Below are 12,842 nucleotides of genomic sequence, written 5' to 3'. Positions count from 1 at the left end.
GAGAGAGAGAGAGAGAGAGAGAGAGAGAGAGGGAGAGCCGTTTAACAACATTAATGCACTACAATTCTATCATTTTATCTTGCTATCGAAAAATGAGCGAAAGAAAGAGAGGAGATAATTTGTGATTTGAGAGCTAAGTAATCCGATAATCCCATCACCGTCTTCATTACTTGACTTACATTGAGAGAGAGAGAGAGAGAGAGAGAGAATCATTAAAAGAGGGTAAACAATAATGAATACGAACTTCTTTACGTTCATTGATCATCGCTTCACTTACTTTAAAAGAGAGAGAGAGAGAGACAGAGACAGAGAGAGACAGAGACAGAGAGAGACAGAGACAGAGAGAGAATATCATTAAAAGATGGGAAGCAACAATGAATAAGAATTTCTCTGCGTTCAGTGATCGTCCCTTGAATTACATTACAAGAGAGAGAGAGAGAGGGAGAGAGAGAGAGACTATTCGTGTAATCACCCTTATTTTAATATTGCTGAACAAATAGTACATATAAATTTTTCACTTCTGCACCCGTATTTTATCACCCATCGTAGTTGGGTAAGGTTGCTAGTATATTTAATCACTGAATTCTATGGAGAGTACGACAGTGATGTTCAGAAAAACAAAACTTTATCAAGAACATCGTGCACAAGGGTACTAAAATTAAACACTTCATTATTACTCAAATTTCAATTATGCTATTTGCACAACACCTAGCTGGTGTTCGTTTTAGCAATTAAAATAGTATGAAACTAATAATGATACTTCTAGAAATTTCTTGAGACGGAGGTCATTCCCTGTTTCATAAAACGAATTGAATTTTACCAGCTGTCTGCTAAGATGGTGACAAAAAAAAAAGGATAAATGAATAGATAAGGTCTTCCTCCCTCTGACTTCAAGCTGACCTTTATTGAAACGGATTTCAAGAGCGAAACTTTCTCTCCAATTCGGCAAGAAAATACTAATACCACTATAAGAGCTAAAATAGAATGACTGAAATAAGCAGTTTTATTTATATCCTAGACAGCGGAGTCATTCGTCATATAACTGGGCTCAATGCCAAGGTCTGCTTTCGAGATGTCGCCGCTGCTACTGTTATTATAGCCTGAAGCTTGGAGGCCTGAAATGGCCAACATACCACGTATCTATGGACGGCTGCATATTTCTGTAATAATCCCCAAAATCCAGAAAACAGTCAATGGCCTTAGGCAGGCTAAGAATTAAAAGATTGCTTTGCAGTGGTTCAGATTTTACTGCAGAGGGCGAGGGAAATGGTTATTAGAAAAAAAATAGGAGAACATGACTGTAATTACATGGTACAGTACATGAAGTATGGAACTACATGATATGCATAACTACGATGCATATGGTAACCTGCTCGGGTGACACTGTAGGAAGGTAACGCAATAAGCTTCAGTAGGGCTTCTGACGTTTTATCAATGGAAATGGCATCACATTTCCTGTTGACAAATCATACCATCATCGCCTTACAACGCCGCTAGTAGGAGAAAAGACCCCATAACACCAAGGTGCTAATCCACAGATGGAAAAATCGACTACCTGGGGATTAGCACTTCGGTGTAAAATTTCAGTCTGTCAGTCAGACTGACAGTCAGACAGAGTCAGTCAGACTGACAGACAGACAGATAGTCAGTCAGACTGACAGACAGACAGTCAGTCAGATTGACAGTCCGACTGTCAGTCCAACTGTCAGTCCAACTGTCAGTCCGACTGTCAGTCCAACTGTCAGTCCAACTGTCAGTCCGACTGTCAGTCTAACTGTCAGTCAGACTGTCAGTCAGTCAGTCAGTCAGACAGACAGACAGTCTGTCTGTGACTGACTAACTAACTAACTGACTGCCTGTCTGTCTGTCTGTCTGTCTGTCAGTCTGACTGACTGACTGTCTGTCTTTCAGTCTGTTGGTCTGTCTGTCTGTCTGTCAGTCTGACTGACTGTCTGTCTGTCAGTCTGTTGGTCTGTCAGTCTGTCTGTCAGTCTGACTGACTGACTGACTGTCTGACTGTCTATCTGTCAGTCAGACTGTCAGTCAGTCAGTCAGACAGACAGACAGTCTGTCTGTCTGTCTGTCTGACTGACTAACTGACTGCCTGTCTGTCTGTCAATCTGACTGTCTGTCTGTCTGTCAGTCTGACTGACTGTCTGTCTGTCAGTCTGTCGGTCTGTCAGTCTGTCTGTCAGTCTGACTGACTGACTGATTGTCTGACTCACTGACTGTCTATCTGTCAGTCTGATTGTCAGTTGGACTGTCGGTCGGACTGAAAGTCACACTGACAGTCAGTCGGTCAAACTGACAATCAGTCGAAATGGCTGACAGACTCACAGAAAGACTGACAGATTGACAGACAGACTAACAGTCCGACTGACAGTTCGACTGTGAGTCCGACAGTCAGTCAGACTGTCAGTCCGTCAGTCAATCACTCAGTCACAGACAGACAGTCAGTCTTCTGTCAGTCTGTGTCATTGTGACTGACTGTCTGACTGACTGTCTTGCTGTCTGTCAGTCTGACTGTCTGTCTGTCAGTCTGACTGACTGTCTGTCTGTCAAGACTCTGTCTGTCTGACTGACTGCCTGTGTGTCAGTCTGTCTGTCAGACTGACTGACTGTCTGACTGTCAGTCGAACTGTCAGTCCGACTTTCAGTCACACTAACAGTCAGACTGACAGTCGGACTGACAGTAGGACTGTCATCCGGACTGTCAGTCAGACTGACAGACGGACTGTTAGTTGGACTGACAGCCATACTGACAGTTGGACTGACACTCAGACTAACTGTCAGACTGACAGTCAAACAGTCAAACAGTCAGTCAGTCAGACAGTCAGTCTGGACAATCAGTTAGTCAGACTGACAGACAAACAGTTAGTCAGACAGACAGTCAGTCAGACTGACAGACAGACATCAGTCAGACTGACAGACAGACTGACAGTCGGAGAGACAGACAGTCTTGACAGACAGACAGATAGACAGGGTGTAGTATATTCCAAAGATGAGTATCATGCTGACCCTTTGAGCAGGGATAACAAGCAGATGAAGTTCAGCCACTTTTTTTTCAGTGAAGAAATTGAAGACAGAATTATTTAAATCATCATATGACTATGTCAAATATGTTACCTTCCCTGACAGCATTGGACAAAGTGGACGAGTTAACATGACATGGTTGAACCAGTATTTACCTATGTTATCTACATTCAGTGATGAAATGAAAAAATTGATAAAATCACTTGCGTGGTTATCATGAAAAAGAATTTATCCCTGCTAGAGGAAAGATATGTGGAAGATTTATATATGAAGAACTTGTTATCAAGATTTAAAAGCTTCGATGTATTAGATGAATTGTCTTTCACACACGATCGGGAAACTGGGGAGGATGTGTGTGGTATATACTAGCAATGTCTCGATGCTGTTTTAGTTTTGTAAAACGAATGTGTATCATGTCCATGTATTCTTTTGTACACCTTTTCCAATGTATTCTTGTATGGCTTTGTATGGAATATTAATTCATGTATACCATTCCCCATGTATTTCTGTATGACTTTTGTTACAAAAATAATAACAATTCCGTATGTAATCTGATTTTCCATTCAACCTCTTTATGTATGGAATATTATGTATCTATATATACATATCATAAATGATTAAGACTGAAATGGGTTTTTAAGGTAATTTTCAGTGTAACCTTTTGACTTAAAAATTTGTGTTTGGGAGTGAATTCGGGGACATGTTGGAACCTGTGATTCTAAGTTTTAAGGCATCATCGGGGCTAGTGGAGGGAATTCGGGGTGAGGGTTGAAACCTTGCGTTTTTACGTCGTAGAGTTTTGTGACGTTATCAGGGTCGGGCTTAAAATCTAGGATCGTCACCCATAGACTTTCATGACACCATCGGAAGTTTTTGAGGGAGATCTGGGGCACTGGTCAGGGTTGAAACCTGGGATTTTACGTCTGTAGTCTTTCGTGACGTCGTTGGGAGTTTTTTAGGGAATCCGGGGTCAGGGTTGAAATCAAGGTTTTTACCCCTGTAGAGCAGGAGGAACTTCGGGGTCAGGGTTGAAATCTGGGTGTTTACCTATGTAGAGTATGAGGAATTTCAGGGTCAGGGTTGAAATCCGGGTTTTTGTTCACGTAGAGTATGAGGAACCTAGGCGGCAGGGGGTGGTTGTCAGGGTTGAAATCGATGTTTTTACCTGCGTAGAGTAGAGGAACTTCGGGGTCAGGGTTGAAATCCAGCTTTTTATCGCATGGTTGAAATCTGGGTTTTTACCTCCGTAGAGTCTTGCGGAGCCAACACGACCATGGGGAATCTATGAAATTTCACACCTATTTGTTATATTCACACCTTTATGGTCAATTTTCACACCTAATGCTGGGGTCACACATTCACGTATCACGACGGCGTATGCCCACGTATGTGGATCGTGGGCATCATCGCGGTGAAATGACCTTGAACAGCTGGTAAACAAGACACGGGCTAACGAACGTAAAGCCAGCACCGTAAATTGCGCCGCAAATGTACGCGCAAAGAAAGCAAGGTCGGACGTCTACCTGAAACTAACGCCGATATTATAATGTTCTATGTACGTCAACTTCACGTCAAGACCACGCCCACCGTTGTGGTGCCGCAGGGTACAAAAGGGCGGGCCTGGTGAACAGAGTTACCGTTCCGTAAACAACTCAATTGTAACAGCTCGTCTCTTCGTTGTTTTCCTACAAATTAATCTATTTTAGTTTTATGGTAACTTTTCGATAGTAGCCTATGTAATATATAAATAGGTAATTAATGTAACATCACAAAAAAAAAAAAAAAAAAAATAAATGAACATAGATAAGTAGTATATAGACTAGCACTAGAATTTTCTTGCTTCGATTTTACCATTCAGACATGGGCGGGCCTGTGAACAGAGCTTACCGTTCCGTAAACAATCATTGTAACAGCTCGTCTCTTCGTTGTTTTCCTACAAATTAATCTATTTTAGTTTTATGGTAACTTTTCGATAGTAGCTATCTGTAATATATATAATAGGTAATTAATGTAACATCACAAATAAATGAACATAGGATAAGTAGTATATAAGACTAGCACTAGAATTTTCTTGCTTCGATTTTACCATTCAGACATGGGCGGGCCTGTGAACAGAGCTTACCGTTCCGTAAACAATCATTGTAACAGCTCGTCTCTCGTTGTTTTCTACAATTAATCTATTTAGTTTTATGGTAACTTTTCGATAGTAGCTATCTGTAATATATATAATAGGTAATTAATGTAACATCACAAATAAATGAACATAGGATAAGTAGTATATAAGACTAGCACTAGAATTTTCTTGCTTCGATTTTACCATTCAGACATACACTTAGACTTATAAAACTGTTGACTATGGGCGATTTATATTTAAGCGAAAATATCGAATAACATCTAATAACTTATCAAACATTCTTGGAAATAAATAGGAATTCTACCTATTCAAGATAATATTTTTTTAGATGTATATAGGAATTCCTCTCAAATATTTACATTATTTGTTACACCATTATTGTAAGACTGCTATTCAGAAGAAACAAATATCTTCGACATCTTGGCTATCCTCCGCCAAGGGAACGTTCTGTCCCTCGTCAATGGGGGTAGCTTCATGGAGAGTTTCCGTGTCGCTGTCATCAGTCAGAATCTCATCCAACTCCGACTCCTGTAGGTGGAAGTTGACTTTTTCCCTGTCCTGAATGTCTGCAGGAGTGGTTGTAGGAGTGGCTGTGGGAGTCTTTTCCGGGCCGAGAGAAGGTCCTGCAAGATGTGACGTTGATGGTCCCTTCCTTGGTCGTTTTAGGAGGTTCGGCATCTTGAAGGGCGTTGTGGAGAGTGCTTGAAGGAAACTGCTGGTTTCGGGAGACGGAAACAACAGCTGACCTGAGGGCGCCGACCTGACCTTTTATACCACGCTACAGCGTTGCCATGTCGTACAGGGTTGTAAATGTGTTAATCGGTTTCGCCGTAGGCTACAGCGCAATTAGGAGGCCCGCGTGCTTCGCCGCAGAAAGAAAACAACGACGGCGAACGATGCTAGGGCGACCCTAGCGCTTATCCCCGCAGGCAGTACACCGTGGCTCCCACGTGCAATGCCTACGTAAGCTCATTTGGCCGTGGCCAAACCCAACGACTGGTGAACATTTGGCGTGACCACCCACGACTTGTTTTGAACATTTCAAAACTGGAGTGGGCTACGGCGACCTAGTGGGCGGAGCTTAGCGACAGGACGACCCGTCACCGTACGTCTACGATTTTACGTGTGTTTTACGTTACATTTACGGTTTACTGACGTAAGCTGTTGCCAACTACCAATTTCCGCTCATGCGTGGGCGTGCGTGCGTTGATACGTGAATGTGTGACCTTAGCATAAAGGTGTGAAAAGTAATTTACACCTCATTAAAAGGTGTGAAATTTCACACCAAAGTGCTAATCCCCAGGTAGTAGATTTTTCTACCTGCGGATTAACATCTTGGTGTTGAGGGACTAAGGGGCCTTTTCCCCTACTGCCGTTTGATGCAAAGGCCCTCAGCAAGTTTCCACCACTCATACCTTTTATGTGTAACTTTCGTCTTCCAAATATCTCCAGTCATCACATATCACGACGGCATATGCCCACGTATGTGGATCGTGGGCATCATCGCGGTGAAATGACCTAGAACAGCACATAAAGCCAGCACCGTAAATTGCGCCGCAAATGTACGCGCAAAGAAAGCAAGGTCGGACGTCTACCTGAAACTAACGTCGATATTGTAAAGTTCTATGTACAACTTCACGCCAAGACCACGCTCACCGTTGTAGGGCCGCAGGGTACAAAAGGGCGGGCCTGTGAACAGAGCTTGCCGTTCCGTAAACAGTCATTGTAACAGCTCATCTCTTCGTTGTTTTCCTACAAATTAATCTATTTTAGTTTTATGGTAACTTTTTGATAGTAGCCATCTGTAATATATATAATATGTAATTAATGTAACATCACAAATAAATGAACATAGGATAAGTAGTATATAAGACTAGCACTAGAATTTTCTTGCTTCGATTTTACCATTCAGACATACACTTAGACTTATAAAACTGTTGACTATGGGCGATTTATATTTAAGCGATATAGAATAACATCTAATAACTTATCAAACATTCTTGGAAATAAATAGGAATTCTACCTATTCAAGATAATATTTTTTAGATGTATATAGGAATTCCTCTCAAATATTTACATTATTTGTTACACCATTATTGTAAGACTGCTATTCAGAAGAAACAAATATCTTCGACGTCTTGGCTATCCTCCGCCAAGGGAACGTTCTGTCCCTCGTCAATGGGGGTAGCTTCATGGAGAGTTTCCGTGTCGCTGTTATCAGTCAGAATCTCATCCAACTCCGACTCCTGTAGGTGGAAGTTGACTTTTTATTTTTCCCTTGTCCTGAATGTCTGCAGGAGTGGTTGTAGGAGTGGCTGAGGGAGTCTTTTTCCGGGCCGAAAGAAGGTCCTGACAAGATGTGGACGTTGATGGTCCCTTCCTTGGTCGTTTTGGAGGAGGTTCGGCATCTTGAAGGGCGTTTGTGGAGAGTGTTCTTGAAGGAAAACGTGCTGGTTTCGGGAGACGGAAACAACAGCTAACCTGAGGGCGCCGACCTGGCCTTTTATACCACGCTACAGCGTTGCCATGTCGTACAGGGTTGTAAATGTGTTAATCGGTTTCGCCGTAGGCTACAGCGCAATTAGGAGGCCCGCGTGCTTCGCCGCAGAAAGAAAACAACGACGGCGAACGATGCTGGTGACCCTAGCGCTAGCGCTTACCCCGCAGCAGTCACCGTGGCTCCCACGTGCAATGCCTGGAGCTACGTCAGGTGACATTTGGCGTGACCACCCACGACTTGTTTTGAACATTTCAAAACTGGAGTGGGCTACGGCGACCTAGTGGGCGGAGCTTAGCGACAGGATGACCCGTCACCGTACGTCTACGATTTTACGTGTGTTTTACGTTACATTTACGGTTTACTGACGTAAGCTGTTGCCAACTACCAATTTCCGCTCATGCGTGGGCGTGCGTGCGTTGATACGTGAATGTGTGACCTTAGCATAAGCCTCCCTTGTCATAGTTTTCATCTAGGAGGGCGATGGTCTTCCAAATCTCCTGGTGCCAAGAGCTGAGCGAAAGACATGTTCAAACCATCTCTACCTCTTTTTTATCATTTATCATTACTTCATCTACCTCTCGAACTTCCGCATTTTCCTTCTTGTTATTACCATATCAAATTCTATCCAACTTTAGACGCTTAAATTGTTCTTGCTGCTTTATTTCCAAATTGACAAAACCTATTATAAAAGTTCTCTTGCCTCCTTCAAACTGCTTTGGCTTATCAAGCGCTTGTCAGAGCAGCCGTAATTAAAATCTTTATGATTCTCAAGTCATAAATACTTCAAAACATTGCGCCTTGTACGCAAAGTTCTTTAATCGTACGTCTGACAGGGAATGTTTGCTTCAAAATTTTCAGTCATTTTAACGATTAACCGCACAGAATCCATAAATGCGAACGTAGTTCAATTCGTGTTATTTTCAACATAAGTTGAACTTTGCGATTTCATGGCAAGGAAAGTTTACAAGCCCTGTAGACCCATAAGTCGTGCTAAAGTACGAGATAATGCCTTTCTGTCATATCCGCGCCAATGTCAATGCAACATTACTGTCGTTGTGGAGTATTCTAGAAACTATGATGCCCAAAAAAATAAGGGAAAAAAAGTGCCTTCACGGAAATAATTTCATAACTGAATAAGAAAAAAACTCTTCTTAAACATAGTTCATTTTTACGATAGGCTAATTTTTTTTTAATTAACAAGTTCTTTCAAGCAAGGTGAAGACACTTTACTGATGATTCAACCAGCCTTGTGCTGGCACGGGCTCTTGCTTTTCAGCAGGCATAACTACTCATGATAAGACAGCAAACATAATACTATCGTTGTTGTGACCTTCACATACGTTCAAGTCCAGCAGCTCAAGGGACCCTTAAATGAACAAATGACTTACGATTTCAATATTCTTGTGATCGTGAATCGTCTTCAAATGGTCTTTCATAGAAGTCGTTCATAGGTGAGAAAAAATATTTGATAATGGAAGAACGATGCTTGACCGGGTCTGAGTGATAGTTTCTCCACAGTACAACAAATGAATGCCATTAATTAAGTCTTAAATAACATTAATTAATAATGTGCAAAGCAAGGTAATCAGGAAATATGGTTTCATAAACAAAAACATAATCTCGACTCGACCATCATATTATGAGAAAGATTGAGCCTTACGTAAGTAGAATTTGTCAATTGTGCTTGAAGAATAATTGTATTCATGAGAATATTTTAAATCTGAGAGAGTTGTACAAGTATATTTTGCCAAATACATCATATATATATATATATATATATATATATATATATATATATATATATATATGAATGTCTTTTCTTTCTTTTTTAACTGTAATATAACAGTATAATATGAAGATAAAAGGCCCATAAAACTATTTTAACGTTGCAGCCACATATTTCGAGCACTTCCTTCTGTTGCAACGTTAAGATAGTGTTTATGGGCCTTTTATCTCCATATTTATATATATATATATATATATATATATATATATATATATATATATACTATTATATATATATATATATAATGTGCATTTGTCTACCTTAAACCTTTTCAATCAACTGAACTTATCAAATGAAAAGAAAATGGTTTTCATTTATTTTCTTTTCTTTTTCTTACTGAAAGCGAGGTGTCAAACAAATGTTCCAGTCCTCGATGCCACGCCATCAATCATTAGTTTCGTCTCCTTCTTTCTTAAAAACTGTAAAATTAAGGTACCGAATCATGTCAGTGTAACAGTCGCCCAAACTCCATACCAGTGGTCGGGACCATGGTTGGGACTTCAGTGGTTTTCTTAACCTATTATTCTAATCTCATTCCTAGGCGACAGGTATACCTGTACAAATTTCCGTGGATACGAGAGTGCCATCATCATTCTTTACCACGTAGGTCTATTTTCCACAATCCTGTTCTTGTTTATTCTTTTTCTGATTGTCTTCTTCTGTTTTCACTTCGTACTAACTTGCAACAAGGACAAAAAGTCGAGAAAGAAACTTGAAAATATAGAACTGGAATGCAGTTCTTTCGAACGATAAAGAAAAACATCTGTCATAATACACACACACACACACACACACACACACACACACACACACACACACACACACACACATATATATATGGTAGATATATATATATAATATATATATATATATATATATGTAGGCAAATGCCACAGAAGGAAAGTGAAACACGGAGCAGTGCTAGGCCTTCGACACAACGGTCCTTTACTAGCAGACTGATGAAAATTATAAAAATAAGTGTACAAGAAAGGTCGTATAAATACCCAAATAACCGATGACACACAGATATCCCATGAGGATGAGGATTCAAAGGAAACAGATGCACCTGGAATCCAACACAGCTGAAGAATTATTGGACCTACCAAAGCAAAGGTAAGACTTTGAAAGGTTTTACAAAAGATGAGCCCCAACTGCTTGGAAGCAGGGAGGAGTCAAATTAAAATATTACTCAGGGGGAGAGACTGACCACGGTAAACAACAACAACTTTCGCAAAATAAACATTTTCAAAAAACTATTAAACAAACGAATACATAGAAAATATACATATGGTATCTGATTAGTAATTAAGCCAGTGATTTTATCTCTGAGGTCATTCTTGAACATTTTACTATAGTAGATTCACATCAACCGTGCATATTAATTTTGATGTCTAGGCCAGTCCCTTACGACGCTCCTGATTGGCTGTTGAAAAGCCAATCACAGGGCTGGAGACTCTCAGTCTCTATCGAGAGTTCCCGTGGGCAGGCTCTATGTTCCATCTCTCCTGATGGATACGTCTTTCAGGAGAGGTGGAACATACATCCTGCCTATGTGAACTCTCAAGAGAGACAAAATTTACAAAATTACAAGTGGAATTAAGCTGTAGCCTATAATAGCAAATTCTTCAAGATTTTGTGAAGAGAAATATTCCGATCTGGCAATCACCAAACTGCCCGTCCAGTTTATCCTGTGAGAGTTTCCACTTAAAGGAATGAATATTACATTGGCTGTTTGCCAAGTTATGACAAAATACTTATACTGTGTAATTTTCACTTCTAAATCTTTCTTGATTGACCGATATAAAAAGAAGAACAATCCAAGCATGGAATTTTATATATTATGTTGTTGCTTTCCTTAGGGCTATTATTTATTAACATTCCTTGTTGTATGTTATAAAAAAAAAAAAAAACAGGTTGACATTAACAGATTTTAACAAGGATTTTATGGTTTAAAAACCACTAAAATAAGGCAGGCTAAGAATTTCTTAGGGATTTCTTTCTCCACATTACTTTCACTATAAGAATTTTTGTGGGCTTTATTATAGCAAATATCTAGTATATGTGAAGGGTAACATAAACCTGTCCCTATTTTCCTCATATGTTCGATTTCTGGATCAAAATACTGGGGACTGACAATGTGTAATGCTTGTAAAAACGCAGAAGAAAAAAATCTATATTTTCATATTAAGGTGGTGCCCTAAATAGAAATGGACATAAGTTGTTGGTTGGATTCCCATGAATACTGATTTGCATTAAAATGGTTGTCTGTATCATAAAACATCTAAGAAATGGAGGCAATTGTCTTTTGCTATTACTAAAGTAAATTTAATTGATGGTATCTGGTTATTCAAATTGGAGTAAATCATTTATAGCTAAAGCAGCTAAAATATCGTCAACATATCTATACCACTTTAAAGGAGTATATGATATTAAGTAGATATCCTATAGTTTTTCAAAAAATTCCATATACAAATTTGAGAGGAGTAGTGACAAAGGATTTCCCATTGTCATAACAAATATTTGTTGGTAGATTTAACCATTGAGTATAAACTTACAGTCACCAATGCACAATCGAGTAAGCGAAATAATGTGACTGACAGGTAGAAGTAATTCATGATGGATTAGTTCGTTACTAAGATACTCTCAAATAGAATCTATGGGGACTTTAGCAAAAACGGAACAAACATACATTTTTTCTCCATGCTAATAAATTTTTTATGGCTAGATCAAGGTTAGTTTTCGTAAGTCATATCGTCATCCAGTAAGGCTTGCATACATATAGTCATCTTTATCTAAAATTACATCACTATTCGACTTATCATTTTTTTTTATTTCACAAAACGTTTTTTTTTTTTTTTTTTTTTTTTTTTTTTTTTTTTTTTTTTTTTGTTTTTTTTTTTTTTTTTTTTTTTTTTTTTTTTTTTCTACTAAGTGTATCATCACGCAAGGAACCTTAATAACCGAGGCTTTGGAAGGCACAACCCAAGGTTTGAGAATATTTCTTGCCTTTACCGTGCGTTTGCTTCCGCCAGCTGTAGGGTAACCACAATTTGGCACCTCTTGCGACCTACAAGCTGCTTAGTGGCAATGTAGAGTATCATTTAACTTAATTACTTGGCAATTTAAGATGCATATCCTTAGACTTTAAATAAGAAAGCAGAGTTCGATTAAATTTTTTTTTCCATCTTCCGTCAGGAATGAAGCAGCACATGCCACAGCGAACAACAAGATTTGGATGTCTGTACTCGATGTATCGTTGAGTTCTTTCGAACGCTTCACGTGTGTATCTTAATGGCAAAATTAAATATTTCGTACCATGCAACTTTTTTTAGTAAACTGTCGCGGAAATTTCTTAAAAATCGTGGATGAGGATGACGTCACTGCACGTA

This window comes from Macrobrachium nipponense, chromosome 7 (genome assembly GCF_015104395.2).
Source record: "Macrobrachium nipponense isolate FS-2020 chromosome 7, ASM1510439v2, whole genome shotgun sequence".
Classification (NCBI taxonomy): Eukaryota; Metazoa; Arthropoda; class Malacostraca; order Decapoda; family Palaemonidae; genus Macrobrachium; species Macrobrachium nipponense.
This window is presented reverse-complemented; position numbering follows the sequence as displayed.